The sequence below is a fragment of the Thunnus maccoyii genome, chromosome 16, assembly GCF_910596095.1.
Source record: "Thunnus maccoyii chromosome 16, fThuMac1.1, whole genome shotgun sequence".
In the NCBI taxonomy this organism is placed as follows: domain Eukaryota; kingdom Metazoa; phylum Chordata; class Actinopteri; order Scombriformes; family Scombridae; genus Thunnus; species Thunnus maccoyii.
The window spans coordinates 12,509,618-12,521,837 of NC_056548.1; the positions used below are offsets into that span (position 1 = coordinate 12,509,618).

The 12,220-nt window shown below is 42.0% G+C and overlaps 1 long non-coding RNA gene across 3 annotated transcripts in view; it reads right to left on the minus strand.

The window, feature by feature from the left end:
- The window catches only part of LOC121881191, a 56,936-nt gene that overhangs the window by 29,011 nt on the left and 15,705 nt on the right, over positions 1-12,220 (minus strand). Inside the window, exon 5 of one of the 3 annotated variants that reach the window (XR_006091714.1) lies at positions 9,566-9,971. The exons of the other annotated variants lie outside the window; for them this stretch is intronic. This is a non-coding gene — a long non-coding RNA (uncharacterized LOC121881191). Of the gene's footprint in view, positions 1-9,565; positions 9,972-12,220 lie in introns of those variants that run through there. 3 annotated transcript variants of the gene reach the window in all.

Genomic DNA, 12,220 nt, shown 5'->3' on the forward strand with positions numbered 1-12,220 from the left:
AGGAAGTGCTAGCCTCTGGCTTTTGCTTGGAGTTTGTCCATCATCAGTGGGTTGTAAGCTGACAGGATTAGCCGTGTGTGTGTGTGTGTGTGTGTGTGTGTGTGTGTGTGTGTGTGTGTGTGTGTGTGTGTGTGTGTGTGTGTGTGTGTGTGTATGTGTGTGTGTGCATGCACATGTGCTAACTACACGTTGAGGGTAAATTGTTTTGGAAAAAATTCAAGCAGTGAACATGCCTGCAGGAGAGTGAAGTACAGTAATATTTATGTATAGTGTATATATTTACTGTAAAGAAAAATTGGGCAGAGAGGAGGTGGATGCCTAAAAACAATTTCACCATTCCTCTCACTGCCTGCGGCTGGGGCTGATCTGTCCCTGGCATGGGCCCCAGGCACTGAGCGTGGAGTTACACTCCCCAAAATTATCAGCCTGGAGAATAAATACAAGTCTATCATCGCTCAGCTGAAAGACTCATTAGGTCTGGAAGGACAGAGGAAAGACAGAGGAGTCGGAGGATGGTGCAAGTTTGTTTGCGTATGAGTGTGTGTTTGGGCCGAACGGGAGAGAGTATGATCAAAAGCGAGGGGGAGGCAGGAAATGATGCAAGGCTGTAAAAAGACAAACTGCTGGTGATGCTTATTTTCACTGCACTCACCACTAAAAATGGACTGAAGTCTGAGGCCCTGAAAGGTTGGGGCTGATGCCTTGGAAGTGACCTGACACTACAAATAGCCCCCCTGCCCCTGTCCAAACGTCATTGTTTGAGTTCCAGCGTGGAATATAGATAGTTCCTATGGGGTCAGGATCCCATGAGATGGATATTTCCCTCATGTCCATATCTACAGAGGAAAGGAAATATTAAACAACTTCACCACGCCTTGATATTTCTGCCCACCACTGTTTAGAGTGTTTCCTGACTGAAATCCTGCAGACCCAGGAAACACACCACAGAGCCTAAAGGTGCACAGCCAGCTTCCCCCAATCTCTAAAGAACTTCTTTTAAAAAGACTGGACACAGAAATAGAAAGTGAGTGAGAGGCACAGAGAAAGAGTTAGACAAACAAATAAAGACAGACATGGCCGTACTCTCAAACAGGATGGTACAAGAAGCAGCTACATCAAACTGTCAGTGTCAGTTTATATGCTGTGTCTCCATAAACTGCTGGATGCAGACAGGCCCAGCATGAGGCCAGGGCCCCCAGTCTGCAGAGTGCTCCACTATAGCGAGCCCAGGGGAGTCCTGGGCCAGGTAAAGTACTATCCCAGCCACAGTTCTGTCTTCTGCAACTAGAATCACAACCCGTCTAACGGAGGAGACAGAGCACTTCCACCACTGTCTCTCAGAGTCATTAACAACCTTCACTCACAAAGATTTATAACCTCATGATAAATGTGTGTGTGACTGAGTACAATAAAGACACTTCCAAGGATAACAGTTTATTTTTGTTCCAGCACTGGCTGACTGTGCTTTGCTCTCTGCAACACTATGCACAAATCCCTGTGTTTTATAAAAGATAACACAAAGCCAGTTCTTGTGCATCATTTTCCATTTCAGGACAATTCTTTATACGCTTTTTATTTAAAGGGCCATATTACAAAAACTCTACTGGTGTTCAGCCATGCAGATAATTTAGCTTTTATTCACCCAGGTTTTGAGATATCAATCTATTTTCCAAAACCTCAATACAGTCAAGAAAATTTAGTTTGTAGTGCTCACAGCATTGGAAAAAATATATTTAAAATTGCAAAAGCAAAGTGTCTTTCCAGAAACATCTGCATGCTACTAGAGGCAATTGAAAAAAATGTTTTTTTTTAATTGTAATTTGGGTGAACTGTCTGTTTAATAAACATATATTTGATATATACTTATGATATAACCTGCACTTAATGCTAATATATAAGCTTCATCTCTAAACTAAAATATAGCTCTACTAAATGTAATGGAAACCCATAAAGTACATGATGTGCAGCATCCATGTGCAGTTGTAAGTAATCTGATAATGACATCAATTGTAGCAAACCTGCAGTAAACATACAGCAGATGCACTAACACATGATCGCACACAACCTCACACAGACACAGCACTCTCTGGCAAAGAACACAGCAGGTAATCTGAAGCAGTTCCAAGACTTAGTGCTGCTTAGATGGCTCCATGCCTTGAGGCCCTGCTAAACACTGCTCCCTTGGCTAAAGCCCCGGAGAGGAAGAATGAAGGAGAAATCAGTGCCTGAGCTCATGCAGGCCTGCAGCACTGGGCTAATACTAAAGCTAACCCTCACCTGTCCATGAGGATCCCTACCTCCATGTGTGCAGGGTGCGTGTGTAACTGCACATGTGTATTGTGTAGAAGGATGAGGAACATGTGTGCGCTCATGTGCTCATGTGCCAAGAAAGTCCTTGCCAAAAGCACAGCTGCCTTCATTCTGACGCATGGTTCCATTCCATCTGATCTATCTATCCAGAAAATGAACAACCCACTTTTCGTTTTTCTTCCCGTGGTGTCTTTCTCTGACACCACCCCTCTTTCACCTCTCTCCCTCTCTTTCAATTCTCTCTCCTTTTTTTCACTCCCCTCGCTCTTTATCTCATAATTTCTTCCAGTCCTGCTGTCTGACTCTTCCCTCCAGTCTCAAACTGTGCCGGGGACACAACCTGGAGCCCCAGCCTTTCCTCTTGGAATGCCATTAATCCCGACATTCCCATCTCCGTCTAAAGTGAGATCATTAGACCGCTCACTGGCTGTGGAGTTAAGAGACATATTCTGATGAAAACATCCTGCTGCCTGCTCCTCCTCTCTCCTTCCAATATATGCTGCTGATGTGAGCCAAAGGTTTAGTATGGGCAGAGAAGCAGGAGAAAGAAGGTGCAGTTTGCCTAACACCACTCTTTTTAGTCCCCAAATATCTGCAGAAAAAGGTGCTCCAACTACAAATGGAAAACTGAAAAGAAGTATTTTTTTGGCACTGTGCACATTTCTTAAGATTTTCTTTGTTGGCATATTGGATAGAAAAAGGATACTAAGAGAGCAGTGCAAGAATACTTTTAGCAAAGATACAGATGTCTTAGACTCCCTGTGGGTGTATTAATTACACTGTTTGGTGCATCACAATTGATCAACCATAAAGTCACACATACTGCTAGAAGAATTACAACATCAACATCAATAAAAAAGGGTTCAAATCAACACAATTTGCATGGTCTCCCATAGTTTGTGTCAAACAAGAGTTGGAAACAGTGAGTGCAGATGAACGAAGCAAAACCCTGAAACAGTCAGATTACTTCAGCTCCCACAGGAGGACCAAGGACAGTACATTGTAGCACAAATGTCTGATTGATCAGACTCCCTGTTAATTGAGGAGAGCATGAGAAGAGCAAATGATTAAAGGGGGAGGTGGAAAACTGCAACTCAATAGCGGTAGTCCTGGAGGTCCCCCTCCGTATGAAATGGACTGCCAAATTTGCTGGACTGTCATCACTGAGGTTTTGGTGGACAGAGGAATATCTGACTCTGCATGGTCTTGTAGGTATATGCATTCTGGACTATTGAAGAGGAGGATATACCTTGATATATGTTCATCTTAGGCACAGCTACTGTATGTGCTTGCATTGGGATTGTCATCTCCACAGTTGTCTCAATTATATTTCTGAAGTTTACACTCACTTTGTCTCTCTTCCAGTCTCTTAACTTCTATTATATGGTGCCTAAATCAAATTCTGCTCTCAAAAGACTTCATTAAATGCATTCATTCAAACTAAACAGTGTTTATACTTTCAGCTTCACATGGTATTACTGTAGGTTATCATGCAATCTGATCCAGACCAAATGAACAAATAAAAGCCTTTTACAGAATACCGTGACTCAATTAGGCCTTTTAACCGAACCACAGCAAATAAATCACTTTGCTGATCAATGTCTTCAATAATTAAATGCTGGGCAATAGCTTCTCTGTTTGGCTGCTGTCAATACTGCTGAAATTTATTTCTCTCTGGCTGTACAGGAAGTCAATTTTTACAACCCTTCGATTTTCGACTGTGAAAGCAAATAATTTGAATGCAGCAGTGAGGGGGGTTTTAAACAGTTTGCTGTAGATGGGGATGTCTTTACAGGGGCTTTCGTTTTTTTTTTTTTTTTTTGCTGCAGCGTTAATCAATAGCTGAATTTAGATATACCCTGTAGTCTACACTCTAGGAATGTTGGTGCACAATGCCTGAGACTCTGCACCAAGATATGAACATGATATAACTATTCAGAAGTGGTGCTATCCACAGTAGTAATCTAACATGATGAAATACATCCTCTGAAAGCATTTCAGAAAGTTTTCTGCAAGGGTCTGATTGTGTCTCATGCTGTAATCTCCCTCTGGACAGGACTGTATATCATTATTTTCTCCTAACCTCAGGCTATTTACTACACTTTACACTGACGAAATAACTTACTTTCAATCAGCAACCCTTGCCCTCTTTGTAAGGTAATTTCCCTTGCTGAGAACTGAGCAACCAGAGGAGGAAGCAAAGGGACAAATTATCCTCAGTGTCTAGACGGGTACATGGGCAACAACAAAGACTAACCTCTACAGAGCGCAGATCTAAAGAAAAGACAGGCACACAGTCAAATCTCTAGGCTGCAACCTAAGGTTTACACAAAATCTACGGAATATACAGTATCTGTAACTGTGCTAAAGCAAATAATCACAACAAACAGATATAACTAATGAAGTTGTCAGGCAATGTAAGGAAGAGTACGTGGAGAACATAAATCACGCAAGTATCACAATGCAGCACCACCTTCAACACAGTTCCCTGGGGAAGGGTCTGGGCAGACTTAGATCCTGGACTCTCTCACAGCTATGTAAATCATACCTGCCCTACTAGACCCTCCACCAGACCCCAACAGCCCCCTCCAGACACTAGTCACAGCTCCCCTGCTCAACTGTTAATTCAACCCAGAAATCGCTACAGCCGCAGAGCCTGTGGCTCCAAGCTAAATCTCAGAGGAAGCGCTCTAACCCCAGCCGCAAAGCTCTAGACCTCTAACCTCAGCTCCTACACTACAGCCCCAAGCCCTATGCTTGAGCCTAAGTCACAGTTGTGATGCTGTAGTGTCGAGGTCTTAACAGCATCTACCTCAAAATCCTACATTAATCATGAGTACAAGAAGGAGCCCTTCGATCCCGTCTCAAAATAGAAAGTACAGTTTGACAAAGTGGCACTGTCATTTTAACTTTTACGCTCAGTGCCCGATGATGAAAAAATGGTGGGTAGGAAGGAGGAGACAGATAGAGAAGAGTTAAAAGTTTTGCTTCCGAGGCCATATTTGATCCTTCCAGACACTTCATTGGGAGCCCAGCAGCAGGAAAAAAAAAAAGCTGTTGATGGAATGCAGCCATTTGGTTGACCCTGTGGCCGTCTCGGGGAGGAAGGCCGGAGACAGGTAGATATATGGCCAGTTTGTTATTGTGAATTCCAGATCCTGTGATTATCTCCGACTCTCAACCTTCTGGAGTTTTTTAATCTGGGGATTCCTGAGACAGTTCACTTGTAGCCGCTGACGTCGCAACCAGCTCACCTTTGTCTGACCCCCCTCTTGACTACTCTAACACTACACACACACACACACACATACACACACACACACATACACACACATGAGCTGCAGGATTCCCTGTTTAGAAAAAAAAAGAAATGACGGAGAAAAAAACAGTACCTTACAGATTCCAGGGCCAGGGTCAGGTTTCGTTTTAATGTCCGTTTGCATGTGGATGGGGGGCTGTGGGAGCGGGTGGCTGGGGAAGAACTGGGGTTAGTGTGGAAGGGTGTGGGGTTAGCGGGAGTTCCCCATGGCAGCCGTCCATTCTGCACATACAAACCCGCTGATGTCACCTAGCGCTACTTGCAAGCTGGTTGACGAGAAGCAGCCTTTTACTGCCACTGAAGTCGCTCTCCTTACTGCTGATGGAGAATTTAAAATACCGTTAGCTGTAAAAGACGGTGATAGACAAGACAAACAGGAGACCCCTGATAGCACAGACTTCTAGACAAAAGGAATCAAGTTTCTGCGCCTGAGAGGCGGCTGATTGAAACCAGATAAGGTTCAAATGGAACTGTTAGGTCCAGTAATGAGATTCCCCGAGTGTATGTTTGGATTAGGTGATTACAAACCTTGCCTTCCTCCTCACAGTCACTCACACATGCACATTGTCACACGTGCAGACTCACGCATGCATGCAGGCACACACACCAACGGCTAAGCACTGAGCATTAGGCTATCATAAGGGTAAGAGTTCATGAAAATGGTGAAATACAACTCTGTCTTCCTGTCTCTGTACTTTTATAGGGAGGTGTAGCAGAACAAAAGGAAAATGGGTTATGAAAATAGACACAGCTGGCAGAGCCTAAACAATGGGCCAGCTGGTTCTTTTTGAAAGTAATGATCCTCACGGCTTCTCACAGACGTGACAGGGTCTGCTGAGTTACTAATAAAAGTACAGCTAAGATTAAAAGAAGAGTAAAACTCAGTAACAGAACTTGCATGTCAGAAAGACACCTGCTCTTCTGGAGGTTAATGTCAGTTTCAGGGCACAAACAGTGTAGGTTGAGGTTAAAATAAAATGATTTTTGTCCATCCCTTAAAAAATGCTTTTCAATTAACACTTTAAATATTGCATTTGAATTATTTTGTTTAACTAAATTTAATCTATTATTACACAGCATGAATCATGACTACATTTTTTTTTATTTTACCTATGCACCCGGGCACTCTGCAAAGTATATTGACATACGTTGAAAGTTTGTAGGCTTAAGTATTCAGAGAAAAAAAAATGGCGTGCATAATTAGGTGATGTTTCCATTTTTTAACTGCTGGGACAACACTGTCAGAGAGGCTTGCAGCAGCTCACTTCAATAACGGTGTGTGTGTGCATTGTTCTTTTGAAAAGTTTGTCACAGTGACAGCGTCACCGGGGTTTTTGACATCGCCTGTCATGCTGAAGATCTCTGCTGCCTCTGTTGCTGTCACTCCTTATCAGCACTCATTTCTTAAGTTTATGCTTGCAAATATTCAAAAACCATATTACCATACCTACAGCTGCCAGGGGGGCAGAAATGAAAGGAGGCAATAATCTCTCTCTTTCTTTATCTGCGAGCTATCCTTCAGCAAAGAATTCAGCGCTAGGAATTTTCAGCGGGCTTATATGAGTGAGAAGGATATTAATGTTTTGATTGTCATCTTTTTTTTCTAAAATGATCCAGCTTGTGTTCTCTATGGCAAACACTCTAAAGTTATTCTTTTAATACTTCTCTAAATTATTCTATTTTACCTCGGGTTAAATGGCAATGGCACAAAAGAGCGTATATAAAATTATTAAATGCAGCACACAATAGTTTGGGGAGTGTGGGGGCGGCTTACATGCACATTTAATTGCATTACAAGACAAACACTTAGCACCATAATGCAGAATCACAGCAGTACAATTTCACAGTGCTTTTGCACAAAAACATGCTGGCTGGCATGCATTTTGGCATATCCATCACAATACTCCTATCTGCAAGGTGCAGGGTAACCTGATTTAAGGGCAACTTATTGGATTTGTGGGAGGGACTGAGAGGGGTGGAAGGGAGAAAAGAAAAACAAAAGGGAAGGATTAATCACGATGCAGCGGCATGACAGTGCCTACAAAGGCGGCCATGAAACAGTTGCTTGACGAGAGAATGATTGCAGGATCTGCAAGTAACCGGCTGCCACCGGCGATGTTCTTCCTCCAACTCAACTTGTCAGGTGTAATCATTTTGTTAAGCTTAATGTTTTATGCAAATGCACTTGGGGAGAGTTTTGTCAGGGGGCTGGTTGTTGTTTTTTGTTCCTCCGTTGTGTGATGTATGTGTGAGTATGTATTGTGGTTAAACGTGTGTATGATGTGTGTGTGTGTGTGGTGGTGGTGGTGGTGGTGGTGGGAGGTGGGGAGGGGGGGGTCTGTATTTGGCGGTGTGCATGTGTGTGGTATTGTTTTTTAAGCACTCTGAAAATATTTGCATTCCTCTGAACCCTGCCTGTGTTGCCCTGATTATTTCCTGTATGCATCAGGGTTTTCTCTCATAGAGATCACACGGCTCAAGTCACATCACACGCTGCCTGAAAAGGAGGGAGCCGGTGCTCACTAGAACCTGCCTTCTCCAGTCTGCGCTCTTTCAATAGGGAGGAGAGGATAAAAGGATCAATGAGGAGAGGGAGGAGAAGAGAGGTCCAATACTGGCTGCACGTAGCAGTTGATTTTCCACAATGTATGACACAAAACTCAATGTATTGGCATGGTCTCATTATGATATATAGAAGCATGTGACCCATTTGTGTGACTGAATCCAATGTAGACTTTCAAGGTGACCAAGACTCCAACAATTGTCTCATTTGTCCTTTCAATCGGTGTGTCAATATCAGTCAGTTTTCCAATTCTGTCACCAATAATATATTGCCGTGTTATTTTTGGTCACAACTATACTATATTATCCCAGTTTTTAACAGATAATAAGTCATAGATCTTTAGTTATGGCAAGAGCAAAGCCACTGTGTTATATATACGCAGCCTCACAGGACCCAGCAGACACAAACATCCAAGCCACACTAACTCCCTCAAATCAAAAAATGTTTCATCCATAAATATCCAAGGTAATCATCTCTAAAAGCCAGCAGAGGGAGAAGAAATGCATTGGCACGGACCAAACCTAACATGGCCCTCAGGTCCTCTTTATGAACTTGCGCCTTTTTGTACTTTTATTGAGCTATATCATTTTTTATGGTTCATCATCATCATCAGAGGATCTCATGTGAGAATCAAAGTCTAATGTCAGTGTTGAGGGAAGAAAGCAGTCAGGCTGAATGCGGTCTTAGCCTGGGGTTTCATTTTCAATCGTCCTTTTTTTTTTCCACACGTGCCTTAATTCGCTGCCAGATGCAATAAAATGGATGTAGCCTGTGGAAAGCGGGGTGGCTGTCTTATCTACAAGATGATATTCACCGCCTTGCTTTTTTTATCACCTTTAAAACTCCCTCATACTTTTACACAGCCGCCTGAAACGTATGGAGCAGGTTCACTTTTCTACACTCTCCTATTTCAGTCAGTCAAAGACAGAGGAGACAGATTGAAATTCATCTACACTTTTAAACATCACAGTGCTTTGAATGGAATTGGAACAAATTGCTCATTTCAATTCCCCAAAGAGTATATGCCCCTCAGCTCTCACTCTATATGTTTAGGTTACATCTTGTTCATCATTGTCTTGAAGTGAAACTAACTGTTTTGAATGGGAAGTTGAATGTTGATGATTCGTGACTTTCAACATTATTTTTGTGTCCAAAAACGGAAAAAAAGCTGCACGACCTTTAAACTTTGGTTCTGTTGTGCATCTCCCATGTGCATACAAGTCATGGTAAAAATATTTGAGGATCCTGTTTAAACTGACATGACCTTCAGAGAGGGAATAATAGTGCAGGGAGGAAGGGGGGAGGGAGAAATCTCAAAGCCTGCTTTAGTTTAAACTTTTATCACTGCTTTTTTTCTAAAATTAAATCAGAGAATTGACTTTGAACCAATAACACCATCAGCATATGTATCATCTGGAGCTTCCTGCTTACAATACTGATCAGGAAAAAAAGAAAAAAAGATTCTATTACAAACCATTGAAATAAACCTGTTTACTGTCCTGTGAGATCAATGACTCAGAAATTATGACTGTTTCAAGCCCTTAATCAGTTACAAAACTGAGACTTGACTATTAGCCGTTGGAGTTAAAACTGCTATGAGTCTAAACATGAGTGGTACAGTACACACTGCTCTGTTTCTCATCTGACTTTAGAGCAAATGTGATGGTTGTTATGGAGGAAAAGGCCACCTAGCAACTGCAGATGGTCGCCACGTGCCGTCTGTCTGTTCATTCGTCTTGTCAGCATGGTTTAGTGGGACGGTTATTCAGGGACTGGACTCTAAAAAAAAAACCCACATCACCAGAGGAAAATGACATTCAGGATTGGATACACTTCTTCTTCTCTGTACTGTTTGTGATATCTATGGTTTAATATATTTGCTTAAGATCATAAATATGAATCTCAATTTACAATTTTTAGGGCAACAAATTGTGACTAGCCATGACAATATTTAAGAAAATCAATGCATGTTATAGCAGCAATATACCAAAGTTTATTTTATGCTACGGAAAAACTGGCATACAGAGTGATAGGACTTCACTACATGTTGGAGAAACAGCCTTTGGGCATAACATTTTTTTTTTTTTCGGGACACACATGCACTGAGGCAAACTCAAAATCAACACACGCACGGACAAATAAATGCGCAAATGCACACAAACATTCCTTCTGTCCCTGCTCTGCCATGCTGCTGTGTACCAGGGTTAAGATTCATTCTTTTTGCTAGGTGCTTCTGATGTCCATCCACCCATAAGTAAGCAATGAACAAACTGTAACTTCCAATAAACACTGGATGGTGTGTGAAGTGGATTTGAATTATGGCAGTGAGAGTGCGTGTGTCTGCATGGGGTATTGAGCATAGGTTGGACCACCAAACCAGACCAGAGAGGACAAACAATGTTGCAAATGACAACAAAGGACTTCAATACAATTGCACAGACAACAAAAAAACGGCATCCATGGGTGCAATTACAGAATTACTAGAGTGGTCTAGCGGCTTTCTCATTAGAATATACCTCTGGCTCCCAACAGCAAGTTGAGTCCCATTAAGATGACCTTCACTGGTACAGCGCTCATTAAAGTATGCTGAAATGCTCTTTTTCATCTGTGGCCATAATGAGGGGACCAGTGTACATATCAATATGGAATTTTATCAAGAAGGGCGCAGACTGCAATTTAAGGACCTTTTTGAAAAGTTCACATCTATTATGCCCCTCTACCACTGGTAATGACATTGTGGCCATAATCGCTCCCCCAGTAAGTTAATATCAAATATGAAACCAGATATCAATGGCCCCAGAGACTTTGTGCATGGTGTGTGTGTGTGTGTGTGTGTGTGTGTACATGTGTCTGCATGTAAGCGCTACCACAATGTAAGCAGGCGCGTCCTTCATTGCTTTGTGTCTTTAATCTTTTGATATTACAAGCCATTCATCATTTCATCCTGACACCTTCATAAAATAAAACATACAGTAATTAATTTTGTTAGACGCAGAGAGAGAGAGAGAGAGAGAGAGAGAGAGAGAGACAGAGAGAGAGAGACAGAGAGAGAAGGAGTTGGATAGATGAGAGGGTGGTGAGGAGATGAGGAGAGGTTTATGGAGAGAGGGTTTGGGAGTTTCTAAATTAAGATTGAATTTATGATATTGTATGTGTCACGTCGAGTAAAAAAGTTGAGCATTTTCAAATTTTGGATGTGTCAAATCAAAGGAGGAGCAATAAGGCCAATTGAGTTTAACAGGAATATAATCCACTGATTGCATGCTTATGATTCCTGAAATACGTTTCTCATTTATCAATATGAATGCACAGGATTATCATACTGTAAGACTGCCAGATTCAACCCCTGATAAATGTCAATTCAGACCATAGATACTCTAATATCCGCTAAATTATTGTATATTATGCTCCCTTACACATGTTTTCGGGTTTTATGCAACTGGCTTGTAAGTAGCATGGTATCTATCTAAACTAAAGCGTATTATGTCGTATCAGGGCATTTTATCAGCATAATATGCTGAGTCTCTAAAGCACAAGTTGTGAAAATGACTGCAGCTCGTTACACATTATGGAAATTAAACTAAGGCATTCTTTTGGATTTGGATTCAAAGGGAAAAATATTATCAACATTTAATAACCACAAATACTAGGAAGCATTGTTTTTTTTTTTACTATAGAAAGTGTACAGTAAGGACTACAAACTGTGTGTATAGTAAACCGCTTTTTTTCAAGAGATCATTACTCCATTGCAACCCGCTTCTGCCTGTCAGTTGTGGGCTACACATCAGTCTGTTTCACACCGCTATGCTCTGGACCCTCTAACGGTGCTGCAGACAGCGGAGATGGATGCTTACACTGTGGAAAGTATGAAATTAAAAGGAAGAGTCTGATAAATTGACAGCAGGCACCTCAGGATAGAGAAGCAGGAGATGGAATGATCAACCTGACTTGGGGGTGGAGCGCTGGGCCGCTGAGGAGAGGCTGATGGATATATAGCGGGGTAAGATGTTTGGCTGTAAAAATGTTGC